At 44.5% G+C, this 15,427-nt stretch overlaps 1 protein-coding gene and 1 long non-coding RNA gene across 8 annotated transcripts in view; one reads left to right on the forward strand and one right to left on the reverse strand.

The window, feature by feature from the left end:
- Nucleotides 1–15,427, reverse strand: part of LOC126955538 (uncharacterized) — a 656,849-nt gene that overhangs the window by 47,449 nt on the left and 593,973 nt on the right. For 3 of the 5 annotated variants that reach the window (XR_007725954.1, XR_007725955.1, XR_007725953.1), the window contains exon 1: nt 13,292–13,429. This is a non-coding gene — a long non-coding RNA (uncharacterized LOC126955538). Of the gene's footprint in view, nt 1–13,291; nt 13,559–15,427 lie in introns of those variants that run through there. The other 2 variants (XR_007725957.1, XR_007725956.1) reach the window with 2 other exon arrangements.
- Nucleotides 12,905–15,427, forward strand: part of HS3ST1 (heparan sulfate-glucosamine 3-sulfotransferase 1) — a 36,673-nt gene continuing 34,150 nt past the window's right edge. For 2 of the 3 annotated variants that reach the window (XR_007725952.1, XM_050792198.1), the window contains exon 1: nt 13,682–13,823. The gene's annotated coding sequence lies outside the window, so the exon portion shown is untranslated. Of the gene's footprint in view, nt 13,100–13,681; nt 13,824–15,427 lie in introns of those variants that run through there. The other variant, XM_050792199.1, reaches the window with a different exon arrangement.

Genomic DNA, 15,427 nt, shown 5'->3' on the forward strand with positions numbered 1-15,427 from the left:
TTTTATTGAGCGTTTTTAGCATGAAGGGCTGTTGAATTTTGTCAAAAGCCTTTTCTGCATCTATTGAGATAATCATGTGGTTCTTGTCTTTGGTTCTGTTTATATGCTGGATTATGTTTATTGATTTGCAAATGTTGAACCAGCCTTGCATCCCAGGGATGAAGCCCACTTGATCATGGTGGATAAGCTTTTTGATGTGTTGCTGAATCCGGTTTGCCAGTATTTTATTGAGGATTTTTGCATCGATGTTCATCAGGGATATTGGTCTAAAATTCTCTTTTTTTGTTGTGTCTCTGCCAGGCTTTGGTATCAGGATGATGTTGGCCTCATAAAATGAGTTAGGGAGGATTCCCTCTTTTTCTATTGATTGGAATAGTTTCAGAAGGAATGGTACCAACTCCTCCTTGTACCTCTGGTAGAATTCAGCTGTGAATCCATCTGGTCCTGGACTTTTTTTGGTTGATAGGCTATTAATTATTGCCTCAATTTCAGAGCCTGCTATTGGTCTATTCAGGGATTCAACTTCTTCCTGGTTTAGTCTTGGAAGAGTGTAAGTGTCCAGGAAATTATCCATTTCTTCTAGACTTTCCAGTTTATTTGCGTAGAGGTGTTTATAGTATTCTCTGATGGTAGTTTGTATTTCTATGGGGTCAGTGGTGATATCCCCTTTATCATTTTTAATTGTGTCGATTTGATTCCTCTCTCTTTTCTTCTTTATTAGTCTTGCTAGTGGTCTGTCAATTTTGTTGATCTTTTCAAAAAACCAACTCCTGGATTCATTGATTTTTTGGAGAGTTTTTTGTGTCTCTATCTCCTTCAGTTCTGCTCTGATCTTAGTTATTTCTAGCCTTCTGCTAGCTTTCGAATGTGTTTGCTCTTGCTTCTCTAGTTCTTTTAATTGCGATGTTAGAGTGTCAATTTTAGATCTTTCCTGCTTTCTCTTGTGGGCATTTAGTGCTATAAATTTCCCTCTACACACTGCTTTAAATGTGTCCCAGAGATTCTGGTATGTTGTATCTTTGTTCTCATTGGTTTCAAAGAACATCTTTATTTCTGCCTTCATTTCATTACGTACCCAGTAGTCATTCAGGAGCAGGTTGTTCAGTTTCCATGTAGTTGAGCGGTTATGATTGAGTTTCTTAGTCCTGAGTTCTAGTTTGATTGCACTGTGGTCTGAGAGACAGTTTGTTATAATTTCTGTTCTTGTACATTTGCTGAGGAGTGCTTTACTTCCAATTACGTGGTCGATTTTGGAGTAAGTACGATGTGGTGCTGAGAAGAATGTATATTCTGTTGATTTGGGGTGGAGAGTTCTATAGATGTCTATTAGGTCTGCTTGCTGCAGAGATGAGTTCAATTCCTGGATATCCTTGTTAACTTTCTGTCTCGTTGATCTGTCTAATGTTGACAGTGGAGTGTTGAAGTCTCCCATTATTATTGTATGGGAGTCTAAGTGTCTTTGTAAGTCTCTAAGGACTTGCTTTATGAATCTGGGTGCTCCTGTATTGGGTGCATATATATTTAGGATAGTTAGCTCTTCCTGTTGAATTGATCCCCTTACCATTATGTAACGGCCTTCTTTGTCTCTTTTGATCTTTGATGGTTTAAAGTCTGTTTTATCAGAGACTAGTATTGCAACCCCCGCTTTTTTTTGTTCTCCATTTGCTTGGTAAATCTTCCTCCATCCCTTTATTTTGAGCCTATGTATGTCTCTGTGTGTGAGATGGATCTCCTGAATACAGCAGACTGATGGGTCTTGACTCTTTATCCAGTTTGCCAGTCTGTGTCTTTTAATTGGAGCATTTAGTCCATTTACATTTAAGGTTAAGATTGTTATGTGTGAACTTGATCCTGCCATTATGATATTAACTGGTTATTTTGCTCATTAGTTGATGCAGTTTCTTCCTAGCCTCGATGGTCTTTACATTTTGGCATGTTTTTGCAATGGCTGGTACCGGTTGTTCCTTTCCATGTTTAGTGCTTCCTTCAGGGTCTCTTGTAAGGCAGGCCTAGTGGTGACAAAATCTCTAAGCATTTGCTTATCTGTAAAGGATTTTATTTCTCCTTCACTTATGAAACTTAGTTTGGCTGGATATGAAATTCTGGGTTTAAAGTTCTTTTCTTTAAGAATGTTGAATATTGGCCCCCACTCTCTTCTGGCTTGGAGAGTTTCTGCCGAGAGATCTGCTATTAGTCTGATGGGCTTCCCTTTGTGGGTAACCTGACCTTTCTCTCTGGCTGCCCTTAAGATTTTTTCCTTCATTTCAACTTTGGCGAATCTGGCAATTATGTGTCTTGGAGTTGCTCTTCTCGAGGAGTATCTTTGTGGCGTTCTCTGTATTTCCTGGATTTGAATGTTGGCCTGCCCTACTAGGTTGGGAAAGTTCTCCTGGATGATATCCTGAAGAGTGTTTTCCAACTTGGTTCCATTTTCCCCCTCACTTTCAGGCACCCCAATCAGACGTAGATTTGGTCTTTTTACATAATCCCATACTTCTTGCAGGCTTTGTTCATTTCTTTTTCTTCTTTTTTCTTTTGGTTTCTCTTCTCGCTTCATTTCATTCATTTGATCCTCAATCGCAGATACTCTTTCTTCCAGTTGATCGAGTCGGTTACTGAAGCTTGTGCATTTGTCACGTATTTCTCGTGTCATGGTTTTCATCTCTTTCATTTCGTTTATGACCTTCTCTGCATTAATTACTCTAGCCATCAATTCTTCCACTTTTTTTTCAAGATTTTTAGTTTCTTTGCACTGGGTACGTAATTCCTCCTTTAGCTCTGAGAAATTTGATGGACTGAAGCCTTCTTCTCTCATCTCGTCAAAGTCATTCTCCGTCCAGCTTTGATCCGTTGCTGGCGATGAGCTGCGCTCCTTTGCCGGGGGAGATGCGCTCTTATTTTTTTAATTTCCAGCTTTTCTGCCCTGCTTTTTCCCCATCTTTGTGGTTTTATCTGCCTCTGGTCTTTGATGATGGTGATGTACTGATGGGGTTTTGGTGTAGGTGTCCTTCCTGTTTGATAGTTTTCCTTCTAACAGTCAGGACCCTCAGCTGTAGGTCTGTTGGAGATTGCTTGAGGTCCACTCCAGACCCTGTTTGCCTGGGTATCAGCAGCAGAGGCTGCAGAAGATAGAATATTTCTGAACAGCGAGTGTACCTGTCTGATTCTTGCTTTGGAAGCTTCCTCTCAGGGGTGTACTCCACCCTGTGAGGTGTGGGGTGTCAGACTGCCCCTAGTGGGGGATGTCTCCCAGTTAGGCTACTCAGGGGTCAGGGACCCACTTGAGCAGGCAGTCTGTCCCTTCTCAGATCTCAACCTCCGTGTTGGGAGATCCACTGCTCTCTTCAAAGCTGTCAGACAGAGTCGTTTGCGTCTGCAGAGGTTTCGGCTGCGTTTGTTATTGCCCTGTCCCCAGAGGCGGAGTCTACAGAGACAGGCAGGTTTCCTTGAGCTGCTGTGAGCTCCACCCAGTTCGAGCTTGCAGCAGCTTTGTTTACCTACTTAAGCCTCAGCAATGGCGGGCGCCCCTCCCCCAGCCTCACTGCTGCCTTGCCGGTAGATCACAGACTGCTGTGCTAGCAATGAGGGAGGCTCCGTGGGTGTGGGACCCTCCCGGCCAGGTGTGGGATATGATCTCCTGGTGTGCCTATTTGCTTAAAGCGCAGTATTGGGGTGGGAGTTACCCGATTTTCCAGGTGTTGTGTGTCTCAGTTCCCCTGGCTAGGAAAAGGGATTCCCTTCCCCCTTGCGCTTCCCAGGTGAGGCAATGCCTTGCCCTGCTTCAGCTCTCGCTGGTCGGGCTGCAGCAGCTGACCAGCACCGATCGTCCGGCACTCCCCAGTGAGATGAACCCAGTACCTCAGTTGAAAATGCAGAAATCACCGGTCTTCTGTGTCTCTCGCGCTGGGAGTTGGAGACTGGAGCTGTTCCTATTTGGCCATCTTGCTCCGCCGCCAGCTAACCTCATCTTAATTTCGTTACCTCTGAAAACACCTATCTCCAAATTTAGTCACATTTTGTGGTATTGTGGGCCACAACTTCAACATATTAATTTTGGCAGCATACAGATCAATCCATAAAACCATGTAAAGTAACATTTCGTAGGTTCTGGAGATCCAGATGTGTATGTCTTTGTGGGGGCCATTATTCTGCCGACATCAAAAGTGAATGATGAAAGAGAATCCATGGGGACCTTCCTACTGCTGCAGTATGAATGGCATGTCACCCCTGTGAATGGGACACAGCTATCAACTACAGAAATAAAATAATGTGCTCTGCACAAGGAACACCTCCCAGCCTTGATCATTCAAACAAAAATGGACCAATTGTTTGGTTTTCCATTGAGGGCCTCTTCTTCTTGCTCTGCCTGTTCAAGGTCACTTGCTTTGCAGGTAAATACAAGTCAACTCAGGAAACATCCACAGCTCTGGGAAATGGCACTATTTGAAACCAGTGGCAGAAGGAATATTCTCTGGATTCAGTTATTCAACATATATTGATGTTCAATATGAATACATATTGAACCATGAACAATGAATAATGAACAATATTGAATACAACGTATATTGATATACAATACAATATATTGATGTACAATATGCCATAGGCCATATACTATTAGTGACTTTCAACTGAACATTTACCCTAAATCTCAAAATATTCTATTATATGTAAATATCATTGTATTATTTTATTTAAAAAATGAGGTTCAGGGAGGATATGTAAGTGGATTTGAAGGAAAGAGATTCAAACATAGCAATATCTGACCCCAAAATCTTGTTCTTTGACAACATTCTTCTTTCACTATGATTTTCAAGCACCAGTGACCTCTGGAGCACATGTTGTTTGTTCTCAAGAACTGTTCCCTTAAAGCAGGTGTCCCCAAACCCCGGGTTGTGGACCAATACTGGTCTGTGGCCTGTCAGGATCTGGGCAGAACAGCAGGAGGTAAGGCAAGCCAGCACTGCCTTCCTGAGTTCTGCTTCCTGTCAGGTCAGCGGCGGCATTAGATTCTCATAGGAGCCAGAACCCAACTGTGAACCATGCATGCGAGAGACCTAGGTTGTGCGCTCATTTATGAGAATATAATGGTAAATGTAATCAGCTTGAATAATCCCCAAACCATCCTCCACCCCACCCAGGTCTGTGGAAAAATTGTCTTCCTCGAAACCAGTCTCTGGTGCTAAAAAGGTTGGAGACTGCTGCCTTACAGAGTCTGCAATACAGAGGTCATTCATTCAGAGTACTTAAGAGAGTTGAGGAGCTTTTTTTTTCTGTATTAATTCTTTCTGAGGAAGGTAGAACCATCTGATTTAATTCCTTTTTGTAATAACAGCACACATACATTCAGTGTGTACTCTGTGTCAGGAACTTTATGTGTGATAATATGAGAAGGGTATCATTATTTTCCCCATTTTCCAGAGGAAGAAACTGAGGTTAAGTAATGTGGGTGAAGTTATAGAGCTAATGTTGCAAAGCTAGAATCTGCTGGTTCCAGAACCTGCCCTCTTGGGGTTTGTGATGTTGACTGCATGTCTATTTTGGGGGAGCTCACTTCCTGTTCTTTTTCTACTTATAAGTAGGACCTAAAAGACATAGGCTACAAACACGATAGACTCACAAAAACATCAAGAAAAAGCCATAGCCATGGTAACAATTAAAGAACAGGACAGTGCATAATGAGTGCTAATTATGGGCAAAGGATAAGTGAATTAGGAGCCAGACAAGAAAGGGATACAGAAAGCTCATCGGTTTTGCAGCTTTAAATCAGCCACAATGAATGATACCCCTCTTTCCTGCTAATGCAACAAAGACTGAGACAGATGAGAGCTAAGTATCTCCTTTATTACCAATAGAGGCTGTGATGGAGGGTATAACCGTGACAGAGCCAAGATACCCACTAGCTGAACCCCAGAACTAGGCACACTGACCCAGGGAGGAAGAGGCCACCCCAGACCCAGGTAGATCTCTCTCCTACAGGGAAGCATCCCTGAGGAGCAGCAGAGAAGCCTCGCAGGCTAAATGCTCCCTGATGCATCTCATTCCCAAGAGGAAGGACAGAGCTGATGGAAGCATTTATAGCCATTCTTCCCCAATTTATCAATAATAAGTCCCGCTATCTCCTGAGGCAGGCACAGTGTTTCTGCCAACTCAAAGTGGCTTCCAGGAAGAGGTGAATCCATAAAGACAAGCAGACTCCATAGCCGGAAAGGGCATTATACACTCCAAAGAATACACCAATACTTCTCTAATGTTTAGCTCCATGAGAATAAGGATACTGTCTCTAGCTTGCTTATGCATCTCCAGGGTCTACCCTAGTGCTGGACGGAGACTAAGAGCTAAAGAGTTAAGTGATGCTGGAATGAATGTGTGACCCTCGACAAAAAAGCTGATCTGAAACACCACATAAAATCAAGGGCCTCAACATGAGATAAAGTTTGCTGGAAACTGCATCTCTATAACAGCTTTTATGTTTAAAGGATGATTATATGTGGGGAGAGAAAAATAATTACACTGAGAACTGAAATTTTAAGCATAGCATTTTCCTTTGTCAATTAGTTGACTCAGGGCAATTATAAAAATATCATGAATATGGGATTTAAATACCTTATGGATAGTTAAATTCCTGGAATGTAAGTACATATTGAAGGCATGAAGAACTCAGATCTCTTCTTCATTTGAAGAAATGACGTAAAATATAGTGGAGTCCTCTTTCTAGTTTTAGGAAGTATATATGTGCAGGTAGAGAATGGAAGGAGAGAATTCTATCATGAGACAGGAAGAAAGCATAGAACTTGACTTTGACCTGTTTCTAAATCCAACACTATTAGTTGCAAGCTGGAACATAAAACCTTTAAGAAGTTACTTCTCTGTACGTAAAACTAGGGGAAAGGAAAGGAGAGTATTCAAATCTCTCAGCATACAGCTACTCAGTAAATGTCATGTTTTTATTTGCCTCTTCATTTCTCTTTCTTGTTTCCCATACCATCTAATAGATTTTTCTAAGATTGCACAAAAGAGTTATTTTTCATTAGTTTACAGAATTACTTTACAATAATCATTATGGTGCATATATTGAAATATCCTAACTTGATTATTTTAAATATGAAAGCTTTTTTTTTTTTTTTTTTAATTTAAGAACTAACTGCTGGTACATATACACCATGGAATACTATGCAGCCATAAAAAGGAACCTGACAGTGTCCTCTGCAAAGACATGGTTGGAGCTGGAAGCCATTATCCTCAACAAATTAACACAGGAACAGAAAGCCAAAAGTCACATGTTCTCACTTATAAGCAGAAGCTGAACAATGAGAACATGTGGACACAGGGAGGGGAACAACACACACTGCGGCCTCTCAAGGGGGTGGAGGGAGGGAGAACATCAGGAAAATAGCTAATGCACGTGGGGCTTAATACCTAGGTGACGGGTCGATTGGTGCAGCAAACCACCATGGCACACGTTTACCTATGTGACAAACCTGCACGTCACATCCTGCACATGTATCCTGGAACTTAAAAGAAAATTAATTAAAAAAAAAAAAAAAGAACTAATTGCCTAAGCTTCAAAGCATTCTACAAAATATTTATTTCCACCACAAAGCAGGTTTATATATGTATATAAACTATATATATGAACTATATATATAAACTATATATATGAACTATAGATAAACACTATATATAGCCAGCTCTTATAAGTGTCATTGTAAACATTTCCAAAAGAACAGTGTTCCAAAGTCTATGGAAAGAGAACTCTACTATTGTCTAAGAGACTTCTTGTGGCATTAGTGCTATTTCAAATCTAGAATTAAAACAAGGCTTTGAAAGGAAAAGCCAGCACCAGTGGTTTTCAGGGACAATACGGACATACTCTAGAGGACTTCAGTGGGGACTCCAAGACAGAAGGCAGCTGCTAGAAACAGCATGTGCTGACTGAAGCTGAGAGTTCAGAGTAGGAGGTAAGGGTCTGAGAGTCACAGTTCAAATGCTCCTTGGACCTTCCTATTACAAACAGAACTGGGAACTCATGAGAATGATTAGACTGAATTGTAATTTTTCTGTTCATGCACATCTGTGAGCTCCTAAGTAAGGGATTGAATTTCATTCTTCTTCATAAATCTCTACCCACGTACCTAGCACAGAGGCTGCTGTTTGGGAGGTACCTAATACATATTGATTCAACTGAACTGATGGGCCTGCCAGGAGAGAAAACTTTTTTTTCTTCCTGAAGAGTGTGAGGTTCCCAGTATCCTTGAATAAGGCCTAAAAGAGCAAATCATCAAGATCTACTCATCAAAAGATCAGCCAGCTTTGGTCCCAAAATCTAAAATCAAAGAGAGTACCACAATTTGCCATTGCCCTGAAGGTATTCCAGCACTCAGCAGGCGCTAGTAATTTGAACAAGGGGACCCCTTCAAGCCTGCAATACTGCAATTTTTGTAGGACTGATATGTGTAATTTTGACCACAGTTTAACACAGGATAACAAATAAAAGCAGTATTTTATTTGTCTATGGTTGTTTATCTAACACAATAGACTATAAGCTTTTTTCTGAAATTGTATTTACTGTGATACTTTATCTAAATTAACTAAGTGTTCCTCCTCCGCAGTATCATCTGCACAGGGCCAAAGTCTCCATTAGAAGTCTTAGGCACATTGCCCAGAGCTTATGGTGCCTTGAATGCTTCCCAAAAATGATTTAATTTCTTTTAAAAATCAGAAAAATATAAACTTTTAGGTTAAAGAAGATATTTAAATAGAGAAGAAAATATATTCACCTGTATGCTAATGCAGTCATAAAATATAATTTTAACTTGGCAAGGCAGGGAGCGGGATTCATAAAGGAAAACATCATAAAAGTCATAACTGGACCTTGTAACCACATCTGCCAAGATGTGTCAAAGTTGGTGTTATAAAGTAGATAATCTTGAAAATCCTGTTTTTGGGGAAAAAAAGTCAGTCCATTTGTCACAGATGGATGGATTGTTGTTACATACACAGAGACAAAATTGGGAGTTGGGATGGGGTGGTGGGGGAGGCAGGAGATGGGTGAGCTGAGTTGGAAGGAACAATGATCCTCCGTGTTTTATGACTGTGACCCTCATTTCCTCTCTCACTAGCAGACTGCTGTAGCTAATTAGCAAATCAAAAGAAACAGAAACAATTCTAGACCTCAGCACAATCAAATTAGTGGAGTTATTTGAGAATATCATTTTCACACAGTGCAATCATGCTCTCTTTGTTTTGGTCAAACGAGTGAAAATTATCTTTCAAACCCGACGCCCTTCCCTCTACCCAACTGGCTCTGTGGATAGTGGCATTTCCTATCTGCTCTCATAAGTTTTACAGATGATCTTTTTCTATTAAGACAGGAATGTACAATGTACAATTAAACAATACCCAACAAGCTTCCCTTTTAAAAATACATTTGACTTTTAAGGTGATTCAGCATTAAGAGCCATTAGTACATCATCTAAATCAGGGCTTGGAAAGTTTATTAAAATTGGATTTTTAACCTGATCCCAATTTCCTTTGCAGATAAAGAATCCCACTGGAGTCTTTAATATTCATGCTATTAACCTGAAAGATTCAAACAACCATGATGGGAAGAGAGGCTATACAGGGCTGCCCACTAGACTAAGGTTACAAATAAAATCCCATTGAGTCTGGGCAGGTAGACTACTGTGGATTCTGTGCATCTTCAAAAGGAGCAAATTCTCTCTTTTTCTCCTCTCCGCTTTACCTGACTTCCCCCTCTCCTATTACATATTTTGGGGGAAAGAGAAAAACTACAAAAATAGCAAACATAAGCACACTACTCAATTACATAGAGCACTGGACTAGGAGTCTAGTTTTTACTGGAAGGGTGGTTTCCTCCTCTAGTGCTGTAATAAACTCCCTCAATTATAAAACAGGGAAGTCTGGGCTAATAATCTCTAAGACTGGTTGAGAAGATGCACTTTGGAGTCAGGTGAGAACTATTTGAATATCAATCCTACCACTTATTAGTATGTCACCTTGAATGTGTCACTAAACTCTTCTAAAGCTCTGTTTCCTCATTTATAAAATGAACAAAAGGTGCAGCTCATATGATTCATTTTGCATCGTACCTGGCACTGGAAGCCTTAGATACACGTTAGCTGGTATTATTACTGATCACTGCCCAAACGCATAGGTCAGTTGCTTTTGTTTCTATTTCATGCCTTTTCACTCCTTGAGCCTTTATCTTCTTCAGAACAATTTACAACTGTGTTAACTGATGCCTGTGAGTTTCTGTAAAGATAGGCTATGAGTGCTAGCCTTGTTTTTCCTTGACATAAGATTTTATGCTCCCTTAGGGCAATAGAGATGTCTTAATTTTTCATCTCTCCCTTGGTAACTGGCATAGTGTTATACACATACCAGGTGCTCAATAAAGACTTGGAGATCTGAAAATATTAGCAGTACAGAGATCTTCCACGAAAACCCTCTCATTTTTCAGTTGTTGGCACAGAGAAAAAGAGTCTTGGGCCACACATCTATGACTGACAGCCACTTCGCCAGTCCACTACCACCGTGTCTTCCAGGAGCCTCTATTCTCATGCCTCTGGCTTTGAAAGAGAAACATGTTTGACTCAAACCCTGCCTCCTCGAGGGAAGTTCCATTTACAAACTTTGTTTTTTCTTGAGAGCATAGTATATTTCAGATACCATACAGGATTCTGGGATTCAGATACCATGCAGGATTCATCATTAAATCATGATACCAGAGCTCAAAGCATTTATAATCTATCAGGGAAGACAGATCCCTAAATAGATGTTTCAATAATGTGCTTGTGTTGTTACAGGAGAGCTAAGCTCTGGTACTATATGAACTTCTGGATAGGAAACCTAACTCATGACCAGAAGACTTCAGGAAAAGCTATTTAGGAGCAGTGGCAAATGCCTGGACTCACACACAAAGCTAAGTAAGAACAAAATAGGCAGTTGATATTTTTATTTATCTGAATGTAAGAACATTGATTATTGAACAATGAACAATTGCTCAGATTTTAAAAGAAATGAGGAAAAGTAAAATGCTAGTCCTCAAATTCCTGTCACTTCACACATGTGCCCTGCAATCATTTCCTGCAAATGGAAACTTCTAACAAAAACTCTGGGCTGGAAACCTGGGGTTCCAGTTTCTTTCAAGGTCTTGTGGTAGGGAACTAAGTAGGTCAGTAACCTGCGTTTGGCTTCCAGGGTGCAAACAGAATCATTGCTAACCCCCTTTGTGTCTCACAATGGGTAATGAAATTCATACTATGGCACCAAAGCACTTTGAACTCTTTAGAAAAAGTAATCATATCAACTTAGAGCATCAAAACTGTCCCGTATTTTGAAGGACTCATGATCTGCACTGTGCTTGGCTGCTGGTGGAAGCTTAAAGACACCAGTAATTGGCAGAGCTTTATCTTAGACTTCCATTTGACCCTCACAACCTCACACATGATTTTACACAGCTTCCTGTAATGGGGGAGAAAAGCACTTCTTTTAAATCTAATGTTAGTTGAAATGCTAAGGCTTTCAAAGTGGGGCTTTAAAGTCACTTTTTAGAAATTGTATTTTTTTTTTTTTTTTTTACTTAAAATAGACATGCCAACATTATTCTGACTGAAAGAAGTAGACAAGGTCATTCAACTCCTAAAAGCTTATTTTCCAAAAGCACAGTTAGGTCTCAGCTTTCGGGGTGCTTCCGGCTTTATCAAAAAGAGAAAATACTGGTCACTGTGTTTCTTTCTCAAAGTGCCGACGGTAATCTGTGTATGAGATAAGGGGCCAATTTCCTATAGGAACCTTCTCTTAGATGGGAGAATATTTTTAAATTAAACAATGTTAGTGTAATATATTTAAAGGTAAATCACAAATTCTAAGTCTTCCAAATATTTATTTACTAATATGTAAGACATGGAAACTATAGAAATCTCATTAAAGGAAGTTACTTTGATGAAATTTGCTTTTGGGGGGGTATGATTGCTGTTCGCCCTTGAGGGCAATTTGCTTTGGCTCAGGTAAGCAGGCAAGCCCGTTTCTCCAAGGCGATTCCAACTCCACGCCCCTCAAAACCTTAAATCTTAAATTGAGTTATTGGGTGCAGGTCGGTTCTCCCACAGAACCTCCCAGCTTCCGGAACAGAGGGGCGGGGAAGAAAGACTCTGCTTTTTATTTCAGAGCTGACGTTTGCAATCCTAGTGCACTAGCAAAAAAAAAAAAAAAAAAAAAAAAAAAAAAAAAAAGAAAGAAAAGAAAAGAAAAAAAAAGAAAAAAGAAAAAAGCTGAATTTCAACCCCCAACAACCCCACCCCAACACACACCCACCCCACCCCCCACCCCAACCCCCCAACCACAACCAAACACACCCAACCCAACAACACCCACCAAAAAACAAAACCCACCACACCACCCCACCACACCCCCCCACCCCACCACCACACCCCCCACCACACCAACAAACAAACACAAAAACCACACAAACCCCACACCCACCCAACAACACACCACCACAAACCCCAAACCCACCACCCCCCACCACCCCCAACCCCCACACCACCCACACACCAACCACACACCCCCCACAACCCCCCACCCCCACCCCCCCCCCCCCCACACCCACCCCCCACCCACCACACAAAACAACACCCCCACCACCACCAAAACCCCACACCACACCAAACAAACACAAACAAACAAACAAACCAAAAACAAAAAACCCCACCCCCACCAACACCCCCACAAACCCCACACACCACACCCAACCCAAACCCAACACACCACAACACAACCACCACACCCAACCAAACACAACCACCAACACCACACACCCCCACCAAACCCCACACAACCCCCACCCACACACCCCCCAAAACCAACCTCCGCGCTCTTCTGGCAAATTGGCGTCCACTCTCTGACGCGAAACCAAAGGAGGAGTATTCAATGGCGACAGGGCGCTCTTTGAAGCCGGCTCCCCGCGGGGATTCCGGCCCAGGCCGCCGCCGCGGTCCCAGTCCGGCTGCAGAGAGAATTGGAGAGGATGGAACCTCCTGCTTCCCGCGGGGCGGAAGGAGCGCCAGCGCCTAAGGTGGGTCACCTGCCGGGAAGGGAACACTGGTGGTGCAGACGCACGTGGGAGGAGCACAGGTCCCGGGTACAAGTGCCGAGCTGGCGACTTGGGGAAGAGGTAGGCTCGGGCTCAGACCAAGCAGGCGTGAGGGAGTAGACCGGACGTCCCAGGTTTGCAGTGACGGCGGAATCACCCACCCAGCCGCCTCACCTTTCTGGAGCGCTGGTCCTTTCCCTTGGACTGAAACCCGAGGGGCCGCCGCACCGGGTGGGTGGGACCGACTACTCCAGGACCCGCTGTTGGAGCTGCGTGCCAGGCGGGGCTGTGCCGAGCAGCTGAGCACAGAGTGGAGCACCAGGCACCTAGCCGGCCGGACTCGGGTTGGCACCCAAGCCGGCCGGACAGCAGTGGGCGCTCGCGATCCTCCTCTGCCCAACGCGCCCTCCCTCCGGGCCCGGCCTCCTCCGTCCCCTCCTTCTGCTCCTGCTCCTCCTCCTGCTCCTCCCCTCCTCGGGATTGAGCACCAAAACGCCCGCCTGCAAGGTCCTAGGCGCGCTGGCAGCCAGGAGTCGCCGCCACCACCACCGGGTCTCAGTGGGTGCCTGCGCCTTTTCCCCGCCCGCCTGCCCCGGGCCGTTCAGAAACTTGCTCCACCCGCCGCGGGTGCTCGGCAGTACTGCCCATGGCCCAGCCCAGGAGCCTATTTAGGGCGCCGGACGGGCTGGACAGAGGCGCGGCTCAGGTGAGTGCGGCGCGCGCGGGGTGGGAGAGTGGCAGGACGCAGGTGTTGGGGGCTCCGAGGAACCTTAGTCTGGCGTTCTGGACTTCGGGCAAGTGCAGAACCCAAGAAGAATCGGGGCTGGAGCAGGTGGAGTGGATGCAGAGGGAAGCAGGAAGAAGAGGCTGGGGATTTTCCCATCCTCCTCACCTCTTACCCTAACACCTCTGCTCTGGAAGTCCCGAGGGACCGGTTGATCTGTAAGGACAGGGATCCGGATTTCTGACTCTTACTGGGTTGGGTGTTTTTCCCCCCAGCAGAGTCGGGAGGTTCGCTCCTGCCAGCTGCTTGGCGACCGCAGCTTCAACATAGGACCCTGTGGGCCAGCGAGAGCGCAGCACTCAACGGAACCTGGGTACCACCTGGGGCCAGAAACTGGGGCGATGACACAGCCCGCAAAAGTAACTCGGTCGAGGGAGCCTTTGGAGGTGGAGAAGCCTTGGTCGGGTTTGCCTTTGCATTTGGTTGGAGATAGGCATCTCCCAAGGGAGAAACTGAGGCGACAGCCCTGACAATAAGTAATCCCCAATGCTAATTACGTGAGGGTCTTTTTTTTTTTTTTCTTGTTACTTTTTACTGATATTTTTTCCCCTCGTGGGTTTCTATTTCCGGGCCCTTGGGCAGCGGATGGAGGTGAGGGATGGCGGGGCGCGAACCTGCGGTTGGAGCGCCTAGCCCCCAGATCCCAAGAAGGGTTTTATTCGCGGAACTTGACCTCGCCAGGTGCGCTCTACCAGCCAGGGGGCGGACCACGCGCTGCTCCTCCTTCTGGCCCCAGCCCGTCCCGGGAAGCGGAGGACAGACCCAGAACGTAGGCGGATGATGGGAAGAAGCAGCTAGAGCCAAAGCCGGGTGCCGGCGCGGGATGGGGTGTGCTGGACTCTTGCAGTTATTTGCCGGCGCTATAGGGCTTCCATCTCTTTCCCTCCCCCGGGAGCCAGCGATTCATCGCACACTCAGGGTGCTCTCTTGGGCCGGGGGTTGCATCCTTCTCTCTTCCTCCTCCTTTGCAGAGCCAGTGGTACCCTTGCCTCGCCTTGCGCGAGTCTCGCTCCTCCCTTCCCCACAACGTTATCATGAGCTATTTTTTTATCTACAACTTATGCCAAGATGCTTTTGGGGGGATTCTAGGGAGGCCACTCCAAATCCACTGTCTTTGCGCTGCGCTCCGAGAAGCAGTTTCTTGCTAGCATGGAGCAGCCTCAAGGAGTGGCGGGGAGGGGAGCCGAGAACGGAGGAACCAGTCCGCCCTCTTCTCCCTCAGCGCTAGCCCCGGAGGGAAACCCCACCACCACCAGTTCGGCTGCGCCTTCCGCCACTAGCCCAGGAAGAGGGTCCCCAGACGAGTCCCCACGCTCTCGCTCTCAGGCACTGGGTGCTCGGGGACTGCTGAGGCAGCAGCCTGGCACAGGCAGGATCCTTCATTTCCACCCGTGCGTTCTCGCTTTGCAGGCAAATCTCATTTTATGTTGTTGAAATGCTTCCACCCAAGGGTTAATTCCAGGAATTCCATCTTAAAAAAAAAAAAAAAAAAAAAAAAAAAGGAGGGAGAAATAACCCAACTTCTT

Source organism: Macaca thibetana, chromosome 5 (genome assembly GCF_024542745.1).
Source record: "Macaca thibetana thibetana isolate TM-01 chromosome 5, ASM2454274v1, whole genome shotgun sequence".
In the NCBI taxonomy this organism is placed as follows: domain Eukaryota; kingdom Metazoa; phylum Chordata; class Mammalia; order Primates; family Cercopithecidae; genus Macaca; species Macaca thibetana.